General features: G+C 36.9%; 2 non-coding genes across 2 annotated transcripts; both read right to left on the bottom strand.

Moving 5' to 3' along the window:
- Positions 1 to 6,517: 6,517 nt before the first annotated feature.
- On the bottom strand, positions 6,518 to 6,625 carry LOC112774381 (small nucleolar RNA R71). The gene has a single exon (XR_003188873.1). It is a non-coding gene; the product is annotated as a small nucleolar RNA R71 (small nucleolar RNA).
- Positions 6,626 to 11,564: 4,939 nt separating this feature from the next.
- Positions 11,565 to 11,671, bottom strand: LOC112774471 (small nucleolar RNA R71). The gene has a single exon (XR_003188961.1). It is a non-coding gene; the product is annotated as a small nucleolar RNA R71 (small nucleolar RNA).
- Between the last annotated feature and the right edge of the window lie 1,176 nt (positions 11,672 to 12,847).

Genomic DNA, 12,847 nt, shown 5'->3' with positions numbered 1-12,847 from the left:
ATGAAGAGAAAAGCATACAAAATGGAGAAATCATGAAAAATCAAGGATTTAGGATGCATTTACCGACGCGCATGCATGGAACGATGCGAACGCGTGAAACGACGCGCACACGTGAATTTGAAGTCGCATGGCGACGCGTACGCGTAACATGACGTGTACGCGTGGATAGTAAAAACGCCAATCGACGCGTACGCGTCGATGCTCACACGTGACCTCATTAAAGTGAAAACACTGGCACCTAAGACCGGAGAATCCTCTAGAAAAGGGAAAGGGAAGACAAAAGCTTCCACCTCCGAGTCATGGGAGATGGAAAGATTCATCTCCAAAGCCCATCAAGACCATTTCTATGATGTTGTGGCCAAGAAGAAGATGATCCCCGAGGTCCCTTTCAAACTCAAGAAAAATGAGTATACGGAGATCCGACATGAGATCCAAAGAAGAGGTTGGGAAGTTCTAACAAACCCCATCCAAAAAGTCAAAATTCTAATGGTTCAAGAGTTCTATGCTAATGCATGGATCACTAGGAACCATGATCAAAGTAAGAACCCGAACCCAAAGAATTATCTCACCATGGTTCGGGGGAAATACTTAGATTTTAGTCCGGAAAATGTGAGGTTGGCGTTCAACTTGCCAATGATGGAAGAGAACGCACGCCCCTACACAAGGAGAGTCAACTTTGATCAAAGGTTGGACCAAGTCCTCATGGACATATGTGTGGAAGGAGCTCAATGGAAGATTGACTCATAAGGCAAACCGGTTCAACTGAGAAGATTGGACCTTAAGCCTGTAGCTAGAGGATGGTTGGAGTTCATTCAACGCTGAATCATTCCCACTAGCAACCGGTCTGAAGTTACTTTATACCGGGCCATCATGATCCACAGCATCATGATTGGAGAAGAGGTGGAAGTTTATGAGATTATACCTCAAGAACTCTACAAGGTGGCTGACAAGTCCTCCACTATGGCAATGTTAGCTTTTCCTCACCTCATTTGCCATCTATGCAATTCGGCTGGGATTGACATAGAGGGAGATATCCTCATTGATGAGGACAAGCCCATCACTAAGAAAAGGATGGAGCCAACAAGAGAGCCTATTCATGGATCTCAAGGGACGCATGAAGAAGCTCATCACCAAGAAATCCCTGAGATACCTCAAGGGATGCACTTTTTTCCACAGAATTTTTGGGAGCAAATCAACACCTCCCTAGGAGAATTAAGTTCCAATATGGGACAATTAAGGGTGGAACATCAAGAGCACTCAATCATCCTCCATGAAATTAGAGAAGATCAAAGAGCTATGAGGGAGGAGCAACAGAGACAAGGAAGAGACATAGAAGAGCTCAAGGACATCATTGGTTCCTCAAGAAGGAAACGTCACCATCACTAAGGTGGACTCATTCCTTGTTCTCAAATTTTCTATTTTTCGTTTTCTTTATGTTAAGTGCTTATCTATGTCAGTGTCTTATTACATGATCATTAGTATTTAGTAACTTTGTCTTAAAGTTATGAATGTCATATGAATCCATCACCTCTCTTAAATGAAAAATGTTTTTAAATTCAAAAGAACAAGAAGTACACGAGTTTCGAATTTATCCTTAAACTTAGTTTAATTATCTTGATGTGGTGACAATACTTTTTATTTTCTGAATGAATGCTTGAACAGTGCATATGTCTTTTGAAGTTTTTGTTTAAGAATGTTAAATATGTTGGCTCTTGAAAGAATGATGACAAGGAGACATGTTATTTGATAATCTGAAAAATCATAAAAATGATTCTTGAAGCAAGAAAAAGCAGTGAATACAAAGCTTGCAGAAAAAAAATAATAGCGAAAAAAAAAAGAAAAAGAAAAAGCAAGCAGAAAAAGCCAAAAGCTCCTAAAACCAAAAGGCAAGAGCAAAAAGCCAGTAACCCTTAAAACCAAAAGGCAAGGGTAATAAAAAAGGATCCAAGGCTTTGAACATCAGTGGATAGGAGGGCCCAAAGGAATAAAATCCTGGCCTAAGCGGCTAAACCAAGCTGTCCCTAACCATGTGCTTGTGGCGTGAAGGTGTCAAGTGAAAACTTGAGACTGAGCGGTTAAAGTCAAGGTCCAAAGCAAAAGAAGAGTGTGCTTAAGAACCCCGGACACCTCTAATTGGGGACTTTAGCAAAGCTGAGTCACAATCTGAAAAGGTTCACCCAGTTATGTGTCTGTGGCATTTATGTATCCGGTGGTAATACTGGAAAACAAAGTGCTTAGGGCCACGGCCAAGACTCATAAAGTAGCTGTGTTCAAGAATCAACATACTGAACTAGGAGAATCAATAACATTATCTGAACTCTGAGTTCTTATAGATGCCAATCATTCTGAACCTCAATGGATAAAGTGAGATGCCAAAACTATTCAAGAGACAAAAAGCTACAAGTCCTGCTCATCTGATTGGGGCTATGTTTCATTGATATTTTGGAATTTATAGTATATTCTCTTCTTTTTATCCTAGTTGATTTTCAGTTGCTAGGGGACAAGCAACAATTTAAGTTTGGTGTTGTGGTGAGCGGATAATCTATACGCTTTTTGGCATTGTTTTTAGTATGTTTTTAGTAGGATCTAGTTACTTTTAGGGATGTTTTTATTAGTTTTTATGTTAAATTCACATTTCTAGACTTTACTATGAGTTTATGTGTTTTTCTGTGATTTCAGTTATTTTCTGGTTGAAATTGAGGGACTTGAGCAAAAATCAGATTCAGAGGTTGAAGAAGGACTGCTGATGCTGTTGGATTCTGACCTCCCTGCACTCAAAGTGGATTTTCTGGAGCTACAGAACTCCAAATGGCGCGCTCTCAACAGCGTTTATAAAGTAGACATCCAGGGCTTTCCAGCAATATATAATAGTCCATACTTTGCCCAAGTTTAGATGACGCAAAAGGGCGTTGAACGCCAGTTCTACGCTGTAGTCTAGAGTTAAACGCCAGAAACACGTCACAAACCAGAGTTGAATGCCAAAAATACGTTACAACTTGGTGTTCAACTCCAAAAGAAGCCTCTGCACTTGTAAACTTCAAGCTCAGCCCAAGCACACACCAAGTGGGCCCCGAAAGTGGATCTATGCATCAATTACTTACTTCTATATACCTTAGTAACTAGTTTAGTATAAATAGGACTTTTTACTATTGTATTAGACATCTTCAGATCATCTTTAGTTTCATCTTTAGATGACGTTTGGGGGCTGGCCATTCAGCCATGCCTGAACCTTTCACTTATGTGTTTTTCAATGGTAAGGTTTCTACACACCATAGATTAAGGTGTGGAGCTCTGCTGTTCCTCAAGGATTAATGCAAAGTACTACTGTTTTTCTATTCAATTCAACTTATTCCGCTTATAAGATATTCATTCGCACTTCAATATGATGGATGTGATGATCGTGACAGTCATCATCATTCTCAACTTATGAACGCGTGCCTGACAACCACTTCCGTTCTACCTTAGATTGAATGGATATCTCTTGGATATCTAATACAGGGGACCGAGTCCGAGTTATTAGTGTCTTTGTGGTATAAGTTAGAACCCATGGATGGCCATTCCTGAGATCCGGAAAGTCTAAACCTTGTCTGTGGTATTCCGAGTAGGATCTGGGAAGGGATGGCTATGACGAGCTTCAAACTCGCGAGTGCTGGGCGTTGTGACAGACGCAAAAGGATCAATGGATCCTATTCCAGTATGATCGAGAACCGACAGATGATTAGCCGTGCCGTGACAGAGCATTTGGACCTTTTTCACAGAGAGGATGGGATGTAGCCATTGACAACGGTGATGCCCTACATAAAGCTTGCCATGGAAAGGAGTAGGAAGGATTGGATGAAGACAGCAGGAAAGTAGAGGTTCAGAGGGACGAAAGCATCTCTATACGCTTATCTGAAATTCTCACCAATGAATTACATAAGTACCACTATCCTATTTTCTATTTATTTATTATTATTATTCGAAAACTCTATATCCATTTGAATCCGCCTGACTGAGATTTACAAGGTGACCATAGCTTGCTTCAAGCCGACAATCTCCGTGGGATCGACCCTTACTCATGTAAGGTTTATTACTTGGACGACCCAGTGCACTTGCTGGTTAGTTGTACGAAGTTGTGAAACAGATATAAGATCATGAACGTGCGTATTGAGTTTTTAGCACCGTTACCAAGGAATGGAATAATAACGATTTCGTGCACCAAGTTTTTTGCGCCGTTGCCGGGGATTGTTCGAGTTTGGACAACTGACGGTTCATCTTGTTGCTCAGATTAGGTAATTTTCTTTTTTGTTTTATTTTAAAAAAAAATTATTTGTTTTCGAAAATCTTTCAAAAAAAAAAAAATTTCTTTTCCCTTTGTTTTCAAAAATTATTTTAAAATTTTTAGAAATGAATTCTAAAATTTCAAAATGGTATGCTGAAGTTTGGCTGGCCATCAAGCTTTAGACTAACCTGGTATGATTCCTGGATCTTGATTGAGGACTATGAATTCATTGCTTCCTTTTCCCTACATATTTTCAAAAAAAAAAAAAATATACAAAAATCCAAAAAAAAAAATTTAATAAAATCATAAAATCAAAAATATTTTTTTTGTTTCTTGTTTGAGTCTTGAGTCAATTTTTAAGTTTGGTGTCAATTGCATTTTTTCTAAAAATTTATGCATTTTTCGAAAATTCATGCATTCATAGTGTTCTTCATGATCTTCAAGTCATTCTTGGTAAGTCTTCTTGTTTGATCTTCATATCTTCTTGTTTTGTGTCTTTTCTTGTTTTTCATATACATTTTTAACTTGTTAGTGTCTAATTATTGAAAATCTCTAAGTTTAGTGTCTTGCATGTTTTTCTTTCATTAAAAATTTTCAAAAATACGTCTTGATGTTCATCTTGATATTCAAAGTGTTCTTGGTGTTCATCTTGACATTCATAGTGTTCTTGCATGCATTCATTGTTTTGATCTAAAAATTCTCATGCATTGAGTCATTTTCATGTTTTTCTCTTTCTTCATTAAAAATTCAAAAATAAAAAATATATCTTTCCCTTTTTCACTCATAAATTTTCGAAAATTTGAGTTGACTTTTTCAAAACTTTTTTAAAATTTTGTTGTTTCTTATGAGTCAAATCAAATTTTCAATTTAAAAATCTTATCTTTTTCAAAATCTTTTTCAAAAATCATATCTTTTTCATTTTTCTTATTTATTTTCAAAAATTTTAAAAATATTTTTCAAAAATTTTTTTCTTAATTTTATATCATATTTTCGAAAATATCATCAACAATTAATGTTTTGATTCAAAAATTTCAAGTTTGTTACTTACTTGTTAAGAAAGATTTAAACTTTAAGTTCTAGAATCATATCTTGTGATTTCTTGTGAATCAAGTTATTAATTGTGATTTTAAAAATCAAATCTTTTTCAAAACTAATTTCAATCATATCTTTTCAAAAATATCGTTTTATCTTATCTTTTTCAAAATCATATCTTTTTAATCATACCTTTTCATATCATATCTTTTTCAAATATCTTTTCTAACTTCTTGTTTTCTTATCTTTTAAAAATTGATTTTCAAAATTTGTTTCAACTAACTAATTAACTTTTTGTTTGTTTCTTATCTCTTTCAAAACTACCTAACTAACTATCCCTCTCTAATTTTCGAAAATACCTCCCTCTTTTTCAAAAAAAAAATTCTTTTTAGTTAATTAATTGTTTAAATTTTAATTTTAATTTTAATTCTCCTTTAATTTTCGAAAATCATCAACTTCTTTTCAAAAATCAATTTTCGAAATTCCCTCTCCCTCATCTCCTTCTATTTATTTATTCATCTACTAACACTTCTCCTTACCTCATATCTCTGCTCCTATCCTCACCCTTGTGTTTGGATTATCCATTCTTCTTCACTCTTATTCCCTTTCTTCTTCTACTAACAACAAGGGAACCTCTATACTGTTGTAAAAAGGATCCCTATTATTATTTTCTGTTTCCTTCTTTTTCATATGAGTAGGAGCAAGGATAAGAACATTCTTGTTGAAGCAGACCCTGAACCTGAAAGGACTCTGAAGAGGAAACTAAGAGAAGCCAAATTACAACAATCTAGAGACAACCTTACAGAAATTTTCGAAAAGGAAGAGGAGATGGCAGCCGAAAATAATAATAATGCAAGGAAGATGCTTGGTGACTTTACTGCACGAAATTCCAATTTACATGGAAGAAGCATCTCCATCCCTACCATTGGAGCAAACAATTTTGAGCTTAAGCCTCAACTAGTTTCTCTGATGCAACAAAACTGCAAGTTTCATGGACTTCCATCTGAAGATCCTTTTCAGTTCTTAACTGAATTCTTGCAGATATGTGATACTGTTAAGACTAATGGAGTAGATCCTGAAGTCTACAGGCTCATGCTTTTACCTTTTATTGTGAGAGACAGAGCTAGAATATGGTTGGAATCTCAACCTAAAGATAGCCTAAACTCTTGGGATAAGCTGGTCACGGCTTTCTTAGCCAAGTTCTTTCCTCCTCAAAAGCTGAGTAAGCTTAGAGTGGATGTTCAAACCTTCAGACAGAAAGAAGGTGAATCCCTCTATGAAGCTTGGGAGAGATATAAGCAACTGACCAAAAAGTGTCCCTCTGACATGCTTTCAGAATGGACCATCCTGGATATATTCTATGATGGTTTGTCTGAATTAGCTAAGATGTCATTGGATACTTCTGCAGGTGGATCCATTCACCTAAAGAAAACTCCTGCAGAAGCTCAAGAACTTATTGACATGGTTGCTAACAACCAGTTTATGTACACTTCTGAGAGAAATCCTGTGAGTAATGGGACGCCTCAGAAGAAGGGAGTTCTTGAAATTGATACTTTGAATGCCATATTGGCTCATAATAAAATATTGACTCAGCAAGTCAATATGATTTCTCAGAGTCTGAATGGAATGCAAGCTGCATCCAACAATACTCAAGAGGCATCTTCTGAAGAAGAAGCTTATGATCCTGAGAACCCTGCAATAGCAGAGGTGAATTACATGGGTGAACCCTATGGAAACACCTATAATCCCTCATGGAGAAATCATCCAAATCTCTCATGGAAGGATCAAAAGCCTCAACAAGGCTTTAATAATGGTGGAAGAAACAGGTTTAACAATAGTAAATCTTTTCCATCATCCACTCAGCAACAGATAGAGAATTCTGAACAAAATACCTCTAATTTAGCAAACTTAGTCTCTGATCTATCTAAGGCCACTCTGAGTTTCATGAATGAAACAAGGTCCTCCATTAGAAATTTGGAGGCACAAGTGGGCCAACTGATGAGCGGATAATTTATACGCTTTTTGGCATTGTTTTTAGTATGTTTTTAGTAGGATCTAGCCACTTTTAGGGATGTTTTCATTAGTTTTTATGTTAAATTCACATTTCTGGACTTTACTATGAGTTTGTGTGTTTTTCTGTGATTTCAGGTATTTTCTGGCTGAAATTGAGGGACTTGAGCAGAAATCAGATTCAGAGGTTGAAAAAGGACTGCTGATGCTGTTGGATTCTGACCTCCCTGCACTCAAAGTGGATTTTCTGGAGCTACAGAACTCGAAATGGTGCGCTTCCAATTGCGTTGGAAATTAGACATCTAGGGCTTTCCAGCAATGTATAATAGTCCATACTTTGGCCAAGAATAGACGACGTATACCGGCGTTCAACGCCAGCTCTCTGACCAAACCTGGCGTCCAGCGCCAGAAAAGGATCCAAAACCAGAGTTGAACGCCCAAACTGGCACAGAAACTGGCGTTCAACTCCACAAATGGCCTCTGCACGTGCAACACTCAGGCTCAGCCCAAACACACACCAAGTGGGCCCAGGAAGTGGATTTATGCATCAATTACTTACTCATGTAAACCCTAGTGACTAGTTTATTATAAATAGGACCTCTTACTATTGTATTAGGCATCTTTTGATCATCTTAGGATCTTAGGATCATCTTTGGACGCCTAGTTCTTAGATCAGAGGGGCTGGCCTCTCGGCCATGCCTGGACCTTTCACTTATGTATTTTTAACGGTAGAGTTTCTACACTCCATAGATTAAGGTGTGGAGCTCTGCTGTTCCTCAAAGATTAATGCAAAGTACTACTGTTTTCTATTCAATTCTTCTTATTTCGCTTCTAAGATATCCATTCGCACCCAAGAACGTGATGAAGGTGATGATTATGTGTGACGCTCATCATCCTTCTCCCCTATGAACGCGTGCCTGACAAACACTTCTGTTCTACATGAATTAAGCTAGAATGAATATCTCTTAGATCTCCTAACCAGAATGTTCGTGGCGTAAGCTAGAATGATGGCGGCATTCAAGAGAATCCAAAAAGTCTAAACCTTGTCTGTGGTATTCCGAGTAGGATTCAATGATTGAATGACTGTGACGAGCTTCAAACTCGCGAGTGCTGGGCGTTAGTGACAGACGCAAAAGGAGGGTGAATCCTATTCCAGCATGATCGAGAACCGACTGATGAATAGCCGTGCCGTGATAGGGTGCGTGAGCATATTATTCACTGAGAGGAGGGGATGTAGCCACTGACAATGGTGATGCCCTTGCATACAGCCAGCCATGGAAAGGAGTAAGACTGATTGGATGAAGATAGCAGGAAAGCAGAGGTTCAGAGGAACGAAAAGCATCTCCATTCGCTTATCTGAAATTCCTACCAATGAATTACATAAGTATCTCTATCCCTATTTTATTATATAATATTCGAAAACACCATTATCACTTTATATCTGCCTGACTGAGATTTACAAGGTGACCATAGCTTGCTTCATACCAACAATCTCCGTGGGATTCGACCCTTACTCACGTAAGGTATTACTTGGACGACCCAGTGCACTTGCTGGTTAGTTGTATCGAAGTTGTGACAATTATGTATTGAGATCAGAGCACCAAGCTTTGGAGCTATTACCAGGGATTGTTCGAGCCTGGACATCACAATTTCGTGCACCAAGTTTTTGGCGCCGTTGCCGGGGATTGTTCGTGTTTGGACAACTGACGGTTCATCTTGTTGCTCAGATTAGGTAATTTTCTTTTTATTTTATTTTCAAAAATTTTTCAAAAAAAAAAAAAATTTTTAAAATTTTCTCATCTGTTTTCGAAAAAAATAAAAATGTTTTCAAAAATAAATTATTCTATGGCTTCAAAATTTTTAAGAATGAATTCTAGTGTTTCATGAAATATGTTGAATCATATCTGGCTGTAAAGCCATACCCAAACTACTTTGGGATTGGTATTCAACTAATCACTCCAGCCCATGTAATTATATGTTGCAGCCTGGCTGGCTGTAAAGCCATGTCTAAATTCATTTGGACTGAGGCTTGCAATTGGTTATCAAGAGCAAGCTAGTTGGAGCTAATCCACCTGCTACTGTTCCTGATCTACCCGCTGTTGATCCACGATCACCTGCTAAAGCTTGGCTGGCCATTGGCCATGTCTAGTGTTTTGGACTGAAGCTTTCATTGAAAGCTTGGCTGGCTAGTGAGCCATGTCTAATTCCTGGACTGAAGCTTTAGACTAACATGGCAAGATTCCTGGAATTCATATTAAAAATTTTGGAATCCTTATTTTTTCTTTTTTTCATATAATTTTCGAAAAATATAAAATAAAAATCCAAAAAAATGAGAAAATCATAAAAATCAAAAATATTTTCTGTTTCTTGTTTGAGTCTTGAGTCACATTATAAGTTTGGTGTCACTTGCATATGCATCTTGCAATTGTTCGAAAATATCATGCATTCATAGTGTTCTTCATGATCCTCAAGTTGTTCTTGGTAAGTCTTCTTGTTTGATCTTGATGAATTTTTGTTTTGTGTCTTTTCATGTTTATCATATGCATTCTTGAATTCTTAGTGCGTAAGCATTAAAGAATTCTAAGTTTGGTGTCTCGCATGTTTTCTTTGCATTAAAAATTTTTCAAAAATATGTTCTTGATGTTCATCATGACATTCATAGTGTTCTTGGTGTTCATCTTGACATTCATAGCATTCTTGCATGCATTCATTGTTTTGATCTAAAAATTTCATGCATTGCATATTTTTCTTGTTATTCTCTCTCATCATAAAAATTCAAAAAAATCAAAAAAATATCTTTCCCTTTTTTCTCTCATCAAATTCGAAATTTTGGATTGACTTTTTCAAAAATTTTCAAAAATCAAGTTGTTGCCAATGAGTCAAATCAAATTTTCAATTTGAAAATCTTATCTTTTTCAAAATCTTTTTCAAAAATCAAATCTTTTTCAAAATTCTTAGTTATTTTCGAAAATTCCAAAAATATTTTTCAAAAATCTTTTTCTTATTTTTAGACCAAATTTTCGAAAATAACATAATCAATTAATGTTTTGATTCAAAAATTTGAAGTTTGATACTTGCTTGTTAAGAAAGATTCAAACTTTAAGTTCTAGAATCATATCTTGTGATTTCTTATGAATCAAGTCATTAATTGAGATTTTAAAAATCAAATCTTTTTCAAAACTAATTTCAATCATATCTTTTCAAAAATATCTTCTTATCTTATCTTTTTCAAAAATATCTTTTCAAAATATCTTTTCTAACTTCCTAACTTCTTATCTTTTCAAAAATTTGTTTCAACTAACTAACTAACTTTTTGTTTGTTTCTTAACTTTTTCAAAACCACCTAACTAACTCTCTCTCTCATTTTTCGAAAATATCTTCCCCCTTTTTCAAAATTTCTTTTTAATTTATTAATTATTTTAATTTAAAAAAAAAACTTAATTTTCGAAAATTACTAACAATTTTTCAAAAACCATTTTCAAAAATCACTAACTCCTTTTCAAAAATAATTTTCGAAAATTCCCTCCTTCTCTCTCATTCTATTCTATTTATTCATTCATATCCTAACATCTCATCTCACATCTCTTCCATTCGTACAGTTGCATTTCTTCCTTTACATCACATTCTTTGTCTCCCCCTTCTCTTCCACTCACAAAGGGATCCCTATACTGTGGTATAGAGGATCTCTATTATTATTATCATTTTTCTGGCCATTCTTCCTTGTCATATGAGCAGGAGCAAGGATAAGAACATTCTTGTGGAAGCAGATCCAGAACCTGAAAGGACTCTGAAGAGAAAATTAAGAGAAGCTAAAATACAACAATCCAGAGATAACCTTTCAGAAATTTTTGAACAGGCAGAGGAGATGGCAGCCGAAAATAATAATAATGCAAGGAGGATGCTTGGTGACTTTACTGCACCTAATTCCAATTTACATGGAAGAAGCATCTCCATTCCTGCCATTAGAGCAAACAACTTTGAGCTGAAACCTCAATTAGTTTCTCTGATGCAGCGGAACTGCAAGTTTCATGGACTTCCATCTGAAGATCCTTTTCAGTTCTTAACTGAATTCTTGCAGATATGTGATACTGTTAAGACTAATGGAGTAGATCCTGAAGTCTACAGGCTCATGCTTTTCCCTTTTGCTGTAAGAGACAGAGCTAGATTATGGTTGGATTCTCAACCCAAAGACAGCCTGAACTCTTGGGATAAGCTGGTCACGGCTTTCTTAGCCAAGTACTTTCCTCCTCAAAAGCTGAGCAAGCTTAGAGCTGATGTTCAAACCTTCAGACAAAAAGAAGGTGAATCTCTCTATGAAGCTTGGGAAAGATACAAACAGTTGACCAAAAAGTGTCCTTCGACATGCTTTCAGAATGGACCATCCTGGATATATTCTATGATGGTTTATCTGAGCTATCAAAGATGTCACTGGACACTTCTGCAGGTGGATCCATTCACCTAAAGAAAACGCCTGCAGAAGCTCAAGAACTCATTGACATGGTTGCTAATAACCAGTTCATGTACACTTCTGAAAGGAATCCTGTGAGTAATGGGACGCCTATGAAGAAGGGAGTTCTTGAAGTTGATACTCTGAATGCCATATTGGCTCAGAACAAAATATTGACTCAGCAAGTCAATATGATTTCTCAGAGTCTGCATGGAATGCAAGCTGCATCCAACAGTACTCAAGAGGCATCTTCTGAAGAAGAAGCCTATGATCCTGAGAACCCTGCAATAGTAGAGGTGAATTACTTAGGTGAACCTTATGGAAACACCTATAACTCAACATGGAAAAATCATCCAAATTTCTCATGGAAGGATCAAAAGCCCCAACAAGGCTTTAATAATGGTGGAAGAAACAGGTTTAGCAATAGCAAGCCTTTTCCATCATCAACTCAGCAACAGACAGAGAACTCTGAACAAAATGCTTCTAATTTAGCAAATCTAGTCTCTGATCTATCTAAGGCCACTGTAAGTTTCATGAATGAAACAAGGTCTTCCATTAGAAATCTGGAAGCACAAGTGGGCCAGCTGAGTAAAAGGATCACTGAAATCCCTCCTAGTACTCTCCCAAGCAATACAGAAGAGAACCCAAAAGGAGAGTGCAAGGCCATTGACATAAGTGCCCTGGCCGAACCTGTGAGGAGAGGAGAGGACGTGAATCCCAAGGAGGAAGACCTCCTGGGACGTCCAGTGATCAATAAAGAGCTTCCCTCTGGGGAACCAAAGGACTCTGAGGCTCATCTAGAGACTATAGAGATCCCATTGAACCTCCTTATGCCCTTCATGAGCTCTGATGAGTATTCCTCTTCTGAAGAGAATGAGGATGTCACTGAAGAGCAAACTGCCAAGTTTCTTGGTGCAATCATGAAGCTGAATGCCAAATTGTTTGGCATTGATGCTTGGGAAGTTGAACCTCCCTTGTTCATCAATGAACTAAGTGATCTGGATCAACTGACATTGCCTCAGAAGAGACAGGATCCTGGAAAGTTCATAATACCCTGTACCATAGGCACCATGATCTTTAAGGCTCTGTGTGACCTT

This window comes from Arachis hypogaea, chromosome 18, assembly GCF_003086295.3.
Source record: "Arachis hypogaea cultivar Tifrunner chromosome 18, arahy.Tifrunner.gnm2.J5K5, whole genome shotgun sequence".
In the NCBI taxonomy this organism is placed as follows: Eukaryota; Viridiplantae; Streptophyta; class Magnoliopsida; order Fabales; family Fabaceae; genus Arachis; species Arachis hypogaea.
This window is presented reverse-complemented; position numbering and strand designations above follow the sequence as displayed.